Below are 13,800 nucleotides of genomic sequence, written 5' to 3'. Positions count from 1 at the left end.
AGGTCTGGCGGCAGCATGTGGGTCATGCTCCCTCCTTGAACATCCAAAGCAACACCTCCGAATGGGGAGCCCCCGAACCTGCAGGGCGGCCTCTTACACCGGGCACGGAGAGACCAGGCAATTCCAGACAACGAAGCAACACACAAGAGGCCCAATTCAGTGTACAGAGAGCATTTAATCAAGCTTGCAGCACACTCGTTCCTTTGTCCCAACTAGTTTTGGCACCTTCGGCCTTGATCACGGGTAGGAATCTCATCAACAGTGTCTGTGACTACAAATGTATAACGTTCTTTGTCACCTGACCGATTTTGGCATCCAATTCCCACAATGCACCTTTTCACACGGGTAAGTACTGGAAAATGTCTTTTAAAGCTGTCAGCAAGGTACACTGTTCAGCACCCTTGTGCATTCATGATAGGGAAATAACAATAAACTCCAAGTGGTAATCGGGCAGGATTCCTTGAAAGAGCGCAGTGCTCAATGTCGAACTTGCTTGATTTTCATGCCTCTGTCTCTGAACGATTGGAAGGGGAATCATCCCCGACCAAATCCCTTCCAGCGCTGCCGTCTTGTTTACCGCTTGGTTTACCTTAGTAGGTCCGGCGACAGCGTGTGGGTCATGCTCCCTCCTTGAACATCCAAAGCAACACCTCCGAATGGGGAGTCCCCAACCCTGCAGGGCGGCCTCTTACACCGGGCACGGAGAGACCCGGCAATTCCGCACAATGAAGCAACACACAAGAGGCCCAATTCAGTGTACAGAGAGCATTTAATCAAGCTTGCAGCCCACTCGTTTCTTTGTCCCAACTTGTTTCGGCACCTCCGGCCTTGATCACGGGTAGGAATCTCATCAACAGTGTCTGTGACTACAAATTTATAATGTTCTTGGTCACCTGACAGATTTTGGCATCCAATTCCCACAATGCACCTTTTCACACGGGTAAGTACTGGAAAATGTCTCGTAAAGCTGTAAGCAAGGTACACTGTTCAGCACCCTTCTGCATTCATGATAGGGAAACAACAATAAACTCCACCCAGGGGCAACTCTTTCTTATATATATATATATATATATATATATATATATATATATATATATATATATATATATATATATATATATATATATATATATATATATATATATATATATACATATATATATATGTATATATATATATGTATATATATATATATATATATGTATATAAATATATATATATGTATATATATATATATATATATATATATATATATATATATATGTCAGAAAAGACGTCATCCAACAAGATCCCTTGTCACAGTGGAAAAATAACGCCAGAGCGAGACCACAGCTAAGTGCTTATCTTCTTGGTGCTTTATTTAGTGCTAAATATTCGCCAGCAATCTGTCATGACGCGTTTCGCCTCACAAAGAGGCTTGGTCACATAGTTTGTCAATGACATAGAAGAGGGTTTAAATAGTAAAAACCACTGCAAAATCAGCTGTACATTGTTAATAGTTAATGAACATAGAAAAAATACTGTCCAAAATGTCATGGCAGTAAGTAGCAAATTTAGGGCATAGTGCCCATAGCAATGTAAACATTTCTCTCTTTAACATAAATGAAAAATATGTACAAATATACACTACAAAAAATGCTTAAAGATTGCTAAAAAACTATTTTACACCATAAAATCAATTATAAGTTATATTTACAAGGCTAAATCCCATATATCATACAACTGTATATATACATTGATTTATCAAAAAATCGTGCAAACGCAACATAGGGATATTGGGAGGAGTGGAAAATCAAATAATGCGTCCTTTCCTGCCTCGCAATCCCAATTCCCATACTAAGTTCATTATTATCAATATAACCAGTCAATCATCACAGACTGGACATAGTACATGATTTTTTATCAAAGTGGAAACTCATGTGTCATAGAGTATTTTCCTATACCTCTTCTATAAGTTCTGGGGAGAACAACCAGACGTGAATATAGTGTACATGTGATTTTAAAATCAAAAGACGAAAAACAACCCATCCATTTCCTATTCTAAAATGACCCACCTGATCCCAGGTGATTCAATTCATATTTCAAGAATAGGTAAAATGTGCAAATAGAATATCATATTGTTACTGTTCATGAGAAATCATTATAAACAAGTGTACATGTCCTCACTGGCATTCAGGCCCCCTGGATTTTTACTATTGAATTCCAGGATGTATCGTGTTTCCAATAGTCGTAGCTTCGCATCCCTATTTCCTCCCCTCTTCAGGGGCGGGATTGTGTCGACCAGATAATATAGCAACCCATCCGGGTTGCTATTGTGTGTCGACTCAAAGTGGCGTGCTACAGGATATGTTTGATCCTTCCCTGAAATGGCTCGTAAATGCTGTAGGATGCTTTTGTGGGCAGGCAGTCGAGTGCTGCCCACATAACAGAGCCCACATGGACATTGTAACACATATACCACATACTCCGTTTTACACGTAAGTCTATGTCTGATAGCAATGGGCTTTTCGTGAAAGGGAGTAGAATAATGAGTTTTGTTGACACCCTGTCTACAAGCTTTACAGAATGGACACTTTTTAAAACCCTTACTCAGGTCCATCCAGGTCCCTGATAGTTGTTTGTCCAAACTGTTGCTGACTAATGCATTTGCCATTAAAGTAGACTTACGGAAAGTGAGTTCAGGTTTGTTCGAGACCAGGCTGCCTATTACTGGATCCCTCTTGACTAGATTCCAATTTCTGCTGAATATTTTTCTGATCTCAGCATGCTGGGTGCTGTAAGTCACAATAGCCCTCGATTGCACTGAGTCTGTCTGTGCAACCTCAACCAAGTTTTTGCCTTTCAATGTTACTGATCTTGGGATATTTATTTGTGTACGCTCAATGGCTGTATCTAGCAGATCTGCGCTGTAACCTCTATTTAGAAAGCAGATCTTACTATCTCTCTGAGCTTTATCACATTCCTCATCAGTACTACAAATGCGTCTCATACGCAGCATCTCTCCATAAGGGATGCTGCGTATGAGATGGCGAGGGTGCTGGCTACTGGCATGTAACAGCGTGTTACCAGACGTTTCTTTTCTGTGCAACCTGGTCTCCAAATTCATATCATTGACGTACACCTCTACATCCAAAAAGAAAATCCTCTCTTTATGGATCTCGGACGTGAACTGTAAATTGAAGTTGTTTACATTCAATTTACTGACAAAGTCAGTAGCATCTTCCTTGGACCCCTTCCAGATCATGAAAAGGTCGTCTATATACCTCAGATATAAAATGACATTATTAGTCATAATGGCCTTGTGGTCTACCAAGAGGACCCGCTCCTCCCACAGTCCCATGTGCAAGCACGCGAAACTTGGAGAGAAGCAGGCCCCCATGGCCACCCCCCGTAGTTGTTGGTATACCTGTCCACAAAAAATAAAGAAATTCTGTTCAAGGCATAACTTCAACATGCCAATGATCATCTTATTGTGGTGTATATAGTTCATGGGGCGTTTGTCCAAATAGTGCTCTACTGCTTTGATACCATCACAGTGTCTGATAGAAGTGTACAGGGACTTTACGGCCAAAGTCATTAGCAAATATTCCTCACTCCAAGTAACTTGTTCCAATTTAGTTAAAAAGTCAGTGGTATCTCTCACAAATGATTGCAGTTTTGTTACCCATTCTTGCAAAAAGTAATCGATATATCTAGATATATTTTCGGTTGAACTGTTAATTGCAGAAATGATCGGCCTACCGGGTGGCGCAGAGATGTCCTTATGAACCTTTGGCAAAAGGTAAAAGGTAGGGATTACTGGAGAATCTTTTTTCAGAAATTGGAACTCATCCTTTGAGATCAGTCCTCCGCTTTTCCAGGCAATCAGTTTTGAATTTTGTTCATTCCAGGCCATTCTGATTGCCGCAAAGTTGCTTTTCTTGTAACAGGATTGGTCACCCAGTTGGCTTTCAGCTTCCTTTATATATAAACCACGGTCCCATAACACAATGTTTCCGCCCTTGTCGGCCTGTTTGACTATGACATTTTTATTTTTGTTCAATTTCTTAATTAGATTGTCATAGTTCTGATTTTGTCTGTTGATGGCAGAATATTTTTTGTTTGTGGAGATGTAGAGCTTTTTTAGATCCTCTATGATGAAATCATGATATACATCGAGGTTATCGTGGGGCATGATCGGTAGGAAGGTTGACTTAGCCTTAAATGGTGTAGTGCCTACTTCGGTGCCTGCTCCTGTCTGTGTGGCTTCCATGAGGCTGACATCGGCACCTTCCTGTTGTAAAGACCAAATTTCCTGAAAAGAGGGGGCATCACCCACAGTGAGGAGAGATGGACTTTTTGACGTTAAATTCCTCGCTTTTTTATATGGTTGCAAACGGTGGAATTTACTCAGCTTTAATTTTCTAATAAATCTAAAAGCATCCAGACGCGTAGTTGCATAATTGAAGTTTCTAGGGGGGCAGTAAGATAATACCAATCCTAGGATAGCCACCTCCTTTTCCGTCAATTTAATCTGGGTTAGATTTATAATGGTTTTGGTTTCTGAGTTTTTTATTGTTGCGTTTTCTTCCATTTTCCACGTTTGTTCCTCCTTGTACCTGCAGAGTTTTGATTTGTTGCATTTCCGGCGTTCGAGCCGCTTGCGATTGGCTCTCTGTCGCCTGGAACAGCATTGGCATTGGGTTTTACTCGAGGTCTCAGGGTATCTCTCCGATTCTCGCAAAGGCAGCTCACTTCCTGGGCGAGAGAGAGTTTTGTAAACCCCAATTGATCCGATCTCGTGGGTTCACCCTCACTCTCTGCTGCCGAACTTAAGTCTATCGAGGATGAGGAAACTGATGTTGTTCCCTGTGTTTTTTGAGTGCTTTTACCCGCCCTTGCTTTGATGTTATCATATCTGCGGGCAAAAGTAAAAACCCGGCCATTCAAATAATCAAGTCTGTCCCTCTCAAACTTAAAAGCCTTGCGTTTTTTAATGATGTCCTCCTCTTTCTCCAAACGTTTTTGCATGTCATCTCTCATTTTCTGTGTAATTTCATCATTGCCCACCTCTTTCAATTCATCTTCAATGTTTTCTATTTCAGATTGGAGTTTAATGCGATCTTTTTCTGCAGACTCCACTAGTATGCCCATAAGTCTGGCAGAGTGTTCCAGGTTTGCCGCTGCCCACCGTTCCAACATGTCGGGGTAGGGGTTTTCATAGCTGGGTGCCAAGGTTATGCGCAGACCTCTCGGAACTCGGCCAGCCTGCAAATAGCGTGTCAATGATTTATTCTCCCACCATTTTGCCTGTTCTTTCTTGATTAACTTCTCCAACTTCCGGAAAAGATCTTTGGCTATGGGGTTGATATTAGATATATCCACTCGTTGGGTGGTTGCTTCATTGCCTCCAGCCGGAGGCACAAATACAAATTCAGAGGCTTCCTCCCTCCGCTTCAATACATCGACAGACATGATTGCCCAACAGTGGCTATTATGTAAGCACCGCACCAAGAAAAACCGGAAAGGCACGTGTCCACAATGTAAATGTAGTATACTTGTAAAGCGCACAGCTGCCCCAGCAACGGGGCGTCCCGGCGCTGTATAACTCTGGAGAACCCGTCCTGGCTTTCCCTGTGGGATGGTCCCTTGCTGGGAGTCCCCAAGGTGGAGCCAGGCATCCCCGGAATTGGTGGGGCCGTTGTGGAGATTAAGCAAGCTAATGCCCAGAGTTGCCGAGTGGAACCCCTGATTAGAGTAAGCACCGAAGCGAGAATTATCGAGTCCGCTGACCAAGGTCCACAACCCTGCCGCGTCGGGAATTGAACCCTGGTCCCGGGCTGACTTCTGCTCTCAGGCCTGCCGCCTCTAACCAGTGAGCCACACCACTCACCACTCACAATGTGAAGACACCGTCTCCGGGCACACTCCTCACTGCGCTATACGAAGGCTCTCCTACCTGGGTCAGGCTATCTGCAAGTCCACTGAAACAATCCTCGGTGATATGCGAACTCCTTCAACCACAGGTCGGCGTGTGCCTCTCTCGCAGGGGCTCTCGCGGCTTACTCCTACCGGAGTCAATGCTTCCGATTCCGGGTTACAGAATCCCTGCTTCCTGCCGCTTCTTGCCCAAACGGGGAGGGGCTTTGCTCGCACCACAGAAGCTACTCAGTGCCGATTAGATGTCAGAAAAGACGTCATCCAACAAGATCCCTTGTCACAGTGGAAAAATAACGCCAGAGCGAGACCACAGCTAAGTGCTTATCTTCTTGGTGCTTTATTTAGTGCTAAATATTCGCCAGCAATCTGTCATGACGCGTTTCGCCTCACAAAGAGGCTTGGTCACATAGTTTGTCAATGACATAGAAGAGGGTTTAAATAGTAAAAACCACTGCAAAACCAGCTGTACATTGTTAATAGTTAATGAACATAGAAAAAATACTGTCCAAAATGTCATGGCAGTAAGTAGCAAATTTATCGCCGCTTTATCGGCACCCTGCCGATAAAAGTGGTAATAATGTATCGCCCTTTACTGATAATATGGACCATTGCTCTTTTTTTGACCAGTAAACTTAGGTGCATATTATCAAGGAACGGTGTTAAAATTATCGCCGTTTTATGGGCAGGAAACTGACGATAAAACGCCGAAAATGGTCTTGATAATACGCCCTTGTTAATTCTCATAGAAGCCCATGTTCTGGTGTTAATATGGGCTTCTATGGGAATTAACAAGGGCCTATTATTAAGCCCTTATACGGCCCCTGGAGGGAGTTGCGGTGAGACAGGCGGAGCGGGGGAGGGGAAGGGTGGGGGAGGGGTGATAAAGAACGGAATCTGGATGATTGTAGGTAAGTAAACAATTAAATTAATAAAACAAATTTCGGGCCACATTATCAACAACATAAGGCGATACATTATCGCCGATCGCCGGTTTTATCGGCAGGAAACTGCCGATAAAGCGGCGATAATGGTCTTGATAATATGCCCTTGTGAATTTCCATAGCAGCCCAGGTTAACACCAGAACCTAGGCTGCTATGGGAATTTACAAGGGCCTATTATCAATCCCATTATTGCCGCTTTATCATCAGTTTTCTGTCGATAAAAGCAGCGATAATGTATCGCCTTATGTTGTTCATAATATGCCGCTTCGTTCCGTGCCCTGCATGGCATTTTGCGATGCAGGGCACGTTACGAAATTCGGGGCATATTATCAGGGACCGGTGTTAAAATTATCAACGTTTTATCGTATTCGTAGCGTATGCTGAGAATGATTAGCAGCAGAAACTATGGTGCGATCACTCTCTCACTGTCAAATGAGAGCACAGGGCGAGCTATGAGAATAGTTAGAAGTGGTCACTCATTGGAGTTATGATTCAGCTGTGTGTCTTATTGTGCGATGTTAGGCAATGCTTACATGATTACGGTAACTGAGCGTGTGGTTTAATTAAAAAAAAGTTGTGTTAACTCCTCTGCATGGGAAGCTGGATGTTTCCATCTGGCTGTCGATTTCGACCTTGAAAGCAGAGTCAACCAAATGAGTCGTATAAGAGCACTATTGTCTCAAAAAGAGGTCGCTCTTACATCTGGTAGAGAAACATTTGTCCTTCATGTTGCAAACACCCGCACAGAAATGTATGCTTTGTTAAATACAGACGTGGCGTGGAATTTTAGGGAGTTAATTTAGACTATCTTTAATCCTCGTCCTCGAGTAGGGGGTTAGCCTACTTTTTTAAAATTATAAGAGTTGGTCTTGTGACTTCTGTAGAAAGTATATTTGGTGTCTTGTCGGTGTTTTTTCACCAGCTGCTCTGCGTCCTGACCAGGCGCTGTTCGTGGGGGTAGGTTTATATGGCTTGGACCGTGCGCCGCCGAAGGTGCCATACCCAATTTGCCGGTCCCACGGGAGCAGTCTACGGGGCATCTTAGGGAACTCCCTAGGGTCGCATTACGAGTGTAGGACCATTTGGCCTGCCCATTTACAGACCTACGAAATGAGGTTGTAATTTACATCTTTTCTCTCTCACTGTGTAGTACTGAACACTTAGGTCCTGAAGAATTGCCATTACGGCAAGAAACATGTTGACCTGACCTGAAGGTTGTAGATATTTTGCTGTGAACCTTCCCAGTATATATCTCCCTCCCCACCCCTTTTAATCAAGGGAGTCAACCACGCTAATAAAGTACATTGTGGACTGACCCACCTTTTTTATTCACCTTAACTTCACGACTACACTTTCACTGCCCTCTCACACGCATGCACCATATGGCTGGGACAAAAGATCTCCGATAAAGAGCCCCGTCTTCGGGAGCCCGTCAGACATTGCAGCGCCAGTCTGACGAGGAGCAGAACCCATATGATGAAGCATGACACCTAGTTTACTAGGTGTGTGAGGGTTTTAGTTCCAAAAAGGGAATTCCCCCCTTTTTTCTGTCCTCCACGCTACACTTTCACGGTTATCTCATTATCTCCGGGGAACTTTGTAACCTTCTTGAGTTACTAGGGGTTTTTTCATTGCATTTTTTGCAGCATCCTCGGTGAATTGTGCTTAATGGTCACATTAGTTGCCAGTGTGCTTGTATTAATTTGTTCACTTAAAAATGGATGCGCATCTTGCAGCAGACGACAATATTTCTCGGTTGTTGCTGCTCCGAAACCGAATGCTTAGTTACTATGGCGCGCTGCCTCTTGCAACGTTGAGTGCAGTTTATGGATTATCGTTTTGATTCTCCTTTTTCACATGTGTTCAGCCTGTCTTCCATTGCTTGAACTGTGATTTCGACTGGGCCCTGGATTTGTGTCTCTGCAGTACGGTGTCTCCCAAAGCGGATTATGACCAGTTGATGAGTCCTTTAGTGGTTCATGATGTGCTCTGTTCTGGCGACGGGATTATGGCCTTAGAAGCGACATTTGGAATAATGGGACGTTGGAATGTTTTTGCAGCGCCGCTTGAGTTCTTGGCACGCAGTTACATTGAAGATGACCCGAGTTTTCCACCGATGGTGATAGAGGCTCCGGTCATTGAGGAACATGTATGTTCATTCCCACTATTGAATTGGATGGCTGAAATGTTTTCAGATGAGGAGAATGACTTCCTGTTGGAGGCTGTTGCTACATACTGTGCTTACACGCTGTTGGATTAAGACTCTTTGATTTTTCTGCGTATTCTTTATTTTTTAGCTACTGCTTTCTATCAAAGAGCGAATAACTTGTTTTTGGAAATGTGAACTTGTCTCTGGTTTTTAGTCTTGGAGTGTGTGTTTCTAAGTGGCACACGTTTACATCACATGCTTTGATGAAGAAAGGGTGCCGTGGGGCTGAGGCTTTCAGTCACACCCTGTTAAGTTAGCATGGATTTATTAGACCATGCTAACTTGCTTTCCTGCTCTGCTTTGCACGTGACACATACTTGTGATATTGTTTAGAGAAGGCTGAGTATTTTGTTTTATATGAGAATAATTTGGTATGCTAGATTTGTAAAGTGCCTCGCTAGTTTTGTGTGTAGAGTGAGAGCATGGAACATCAAAGTTATCTTGAATACTGTGTCTGCTCAGAATGATCCTCGGAAGTTCGAAACAAAATACATATGCAGTTGTGTCCACCTTTGATACTTGCGCTTTTCATAATGCATTGTGGAGGCAAAGTTACACACAGCTGGAGAACATTCATAACTTGATAGTTTGTGGAGCACTGAATGTGATCTATTAGTACCAGAGGTATGGGTCTGACCATGTAATCCTACGAGACTTTCTGTAGTTATATACTAATCTGCTAGGTAGGGAGGTTGAAATGTAGGTATATTTTAAACTTGTTTACCTTTAGTATTATAGGATGCTTTTTCCGTTTGTATCTTATAGAATAGTAACAATGTTGACAACCTTGTTTGTGATAAAATGTTTGGTTATATTATCTAAGGTACTGTGCATGAGATTTTGGCGTTAGAAATAAACATTTCAAAGTTGCACGTTTCTTTATTTACATCTTGTATTCATCTGGTGTAAGAGCATAATAAAAGAGTGCTCCACGTTACTTCATGTAATCTAAGTGGCATGTTCTGGGTTGTCTAGTCGTTGGTGTTTTTGTTGTAGGGCAGTAGTTCCCTAACTTTTGACTCCTGAGGACCCCCTATAGAGTCACCACTGGAAGCTGGGGACCCCCAAGAAATTTGTAGGATTTAAATTTCAAACATTAAAACCGTAATTCGGAAAAAATTAACACATATGTGCACACAAAACAAATACTCAAATTACTAATGATTTTAGTGGCACATTTACAAGCCCCTATCACCATGGGAACATCACTTTCTGAGAGTTTTCTGTGGCGATAGGGGCTTTGCCTAATTTACAAGGCAACGTTAAGCCTCTTAAAGTGGCTTAGCGGTCCCTTGTAAATAAGACTCCTTTGACACAATGCTTAGCGTGAAAGCGGTGGGCAGTGCGTGTTGTGGTGGGCGTTTCCTCTGCGACACCCATTGATTTTGATGCTGCCGCCTATTTACAAGAGCAGTGTAAATGGGAAGCAGCGCCAAAATTAAGGCCAGGGAAAACCTGGTCTTAACTTGGCGAAACAATGAGAAATGCTTCATTTCTCCTCGTTTTTGTAAAACGCCTTGGTTTGTTTATGTTCAGCAAAGTGACCCTTCCTGCACATAAACAATCTTTAAGACAAAAAAGACATTTTGTAACTTCCATGTGTGATGCATTAAGCAGTACACATAGAAGTGACAAAATGACATTTCAATATTGTTTATGTGCAGGAAAGGGGACCTTCCTGCACATAAACAATCTTTCTCTATCAAATGTAGCGGCAGTGCAGGGTAATCACAGGGCTGCACCATATTCTTGTAAATATGGTGCAGCCTTGCGTTTCTGAAGTAGTAGAGTGTGTTGTGAAGCCAAGGAGGCTGGTCTGGAGAAGCATAAACTTAAGGAGTGCTGGTCTGGAGAAGCACAAACTCAGGATTCAGAACATAACATAGTGGTTAGCATTGCCTTTAACAATAAAAATGAATTTCCACCCAAAGAAACCTTTTTAGAAGCATCAGGATACTGAAAGACTGAAAAAAGCATGTCACTAACTTGTACCTTGCAGTTTGCAAGCAGTTGTTTGATGACAGTTTTTTGGTCACTGTCCTAGATTACGATTGTCACTTATGAACTGCAGTGTAACAAAAGAATCTGTGTGACAAAAGCTGTAACCCACTGACCGATGCATATCAAATACTGTTTTTTAAAATGTATGGTACACTTCTTTGCAGTAGGTATATTAACCCTCTGGGTTACATTAGTTCAGTCACAGCTGTCACTGGACAAAACTCTCATGTCTCTCCAGCAGGGAAATCAATCACTGTTGTTATCTTGACATTTTTATTGTTCTTTGAAAACTGGTAATTAAACAAGATACTTTGCAGTGCTTTTAAAACTGCTGCCTGCGGACCCACTGGGAATGTGTGGGGTACTCATGGGGGTCCGCGGACCACAGTTTGGGAAACACTGTTCTAAGGCGAAGAACCAATAAGTCACTGATTGCTAGTCTGGTAGGTTGTTTGTGTAGTAAGGTGGGTTTTGGAACACCGTAATACACTGAGGTCCTAAGTCTTTATGCACAGAATTCCTGGAACAGTAGTTACAACAAAAATGCTCGATAAAGGGCTTGCACTTTGAATATGAATATAAAGTAGAAGAATAGTTGATAATCACGGTTACGGAATGCAGCAAATAGATGTGTGTATGTGTGGATGATGTGTACATTGAGTGGAAGATGAAAAACCTGAAAAATTAGAGAGGTTGTAGAAATGCAAACTTTCCATTTCTTTGTAAAGGAAGTGGGTGTTTAGTTTTCCAGTGCATATATATATTCACTGAATAAAACATAGGTTTCAGGCATGTTATAGTCAGGAATTAGCATTTTAAAAACTTTAGAAATTTACTGAAAAAAACCATAGGTTTCAGCCACGTTATAGTTAGGAATAAGCAATTAAAAAACCTTAAAAATTCACTGAAAAAACCATAGGTTTCACACACGTTATAGTTAGGAATTAGCATTTAAAAAACCTTAGAATTAGCATTTAAAAAACCTTAGAAATTCACTGAAAAAATCATAGGTTTCACCCATGTTATAGTTAGCTGGACATTTCTCTCATACAAAACCATTGAAATTCCCCTGTTATAGTTAGTTCAGCTAACTATAACTCGCGCACCCGCAATGCACTGCTGATGACATCACATATTACATCACTCATGACATGGTCAGTGACATCACTCATAGACACTCAGCCATTATTAATGTGCGCATGGTCACGTACCCCGCAACTATTGCGATAAGGACAATCAACTATCTGACTGCCTTTACCTTGCGCATAATACACGCCTGCAACATGTTACAAGTGCTTAATAACTTCCCCATTTTCTCGCAGACTGCCGGACACCGGCTTTCTTTAACATCAGGATAAGCTTTGAATTAAGCAATGTACTACTAAGCCCATAATGCATCATAATAAGCTACATGGTGTCATTAGTATAAATAACAAACACAAATGAGGGACAATTGTTTGTTAACCGTGACCAGGGACAGTGTATGTCTGAAACGCGTAGATGGGGAACCTACAGGAAAATAAACAACTGAGGAAAAACCTTTGAAGTGGTGTGCGGCGTCTTCTTAACTGAAGGTTTTTGCTAAAGCATAATTTGCGAGGCTGTCTCAAACCTCGCCGCCAGCACCAGCTAATCAGCTGCTCCCCCCGCTTGGGACATTTGCTCGTGGATATATATATATTTATATATATATATATCTATATATATATATATTCAATGAAAAAACCATAGGTTCATGCCTTATATAGTTAGGAATTAGCATTTAAAAAACCTTTGAAATTCACTCAATAAACTATAAGTTTTAGGGGTGTTATAGTTAGCTGGACATTTCACTCATACAAAACCATTGAAATTGCTCCTATGTAGTTAGTTGGACTAACTATATTTCGCGCACCCGCAATCCACTGCTGATGATGTCACATATTACATCATTCATGACATGGTCAGTGACATCACTGATGACATCTCAAATGACATCACTGATGACATCACTGATGACATCATCCAGTGAATGTGCTTTGCTTCGTTATTTAAATATGCATTATATATAGCAATTTGCATTGAAGAATGAGTGGATATATAAAAATAAGTATTTGGATGGAGGATTTAGTAGCAATGTAATTGACTGTTTACTTTAACAATGTATAGTGTCTCACTAACTATAGTGAATAGTGACTAAACTGTGTGAATATCTGTATCACTTTGTCAGTTGCTGTGTAAACTGGTTCTCCAGTTGGTTACTAGCTAAGTGAAAGTCTATATTAGTTATTAATTAGTTAACTGAGTATTTGTATTGGAGAGTGAATGTGTGTGTGGTTCGGTGGGGGGGGGTGTGACTGCCCAAAGACGTGTGAATAGTTGATTCAGTAGATATATGAAGTTAAAACTACATGTTATAATAGTTGTTTGGGTGAGGGAATATCTTTATGGGAGTGGTGATGAGCAAATATATTTCTCTTTGGTGCATGTCCAACAAAGTAGAAAAATAAAAGGCAGTGTATATGTCAGTTTTTGTATATAAATAAGTATTCATAAGACTCAATGATTCTGTAAGTGACTATATGGATGACTGTATACTTGTAATAATGATTTTATAATACAGTAAGTATGACTTACTATGTAAATGAATAGATGAAGTGGTGTTTGTATAAGTGTGTAGCTAAGTAAGTATGTAAGTATGATCCATTGTTTGCATAAGTGAGTAGGATAACTTCATATTTTAATAGGTT

The 13,800-nt window shown here is 41.4% G+C and overlaps 1 protein-coding gene across 1 annotated transcript in view; it reads right to left on the bottom strand.

The window, feature by feature from the left end:
* LOC144770383 (uncharacterized) overlaps positions 1–13,800 on the bottom strand; it is a 720,823-nt gene that overhangs the window by 580,548 nt on the left and 126,475 nt on the right. The window lies entirely within an intron of this gene.

This window comes from Lissotriton helveticus, chromosome 7 (assembly GCF_964261635.1).
Source record: "Lissotriton helveticus chromosome 7, aLisHel1.1, whole genome shotgun sequence".
Classification (NCBI taxonomy): Eukaryota; Metazoa; Chordata; class Amphibia; order Caudata; family Salamandridae; genus Lissotriton; species Lissotriton helveticus.
Note: the sequence above shows the minus strand (reverse complement) of the source record. Positions and strands in the feature narration are given on the sequence as shown.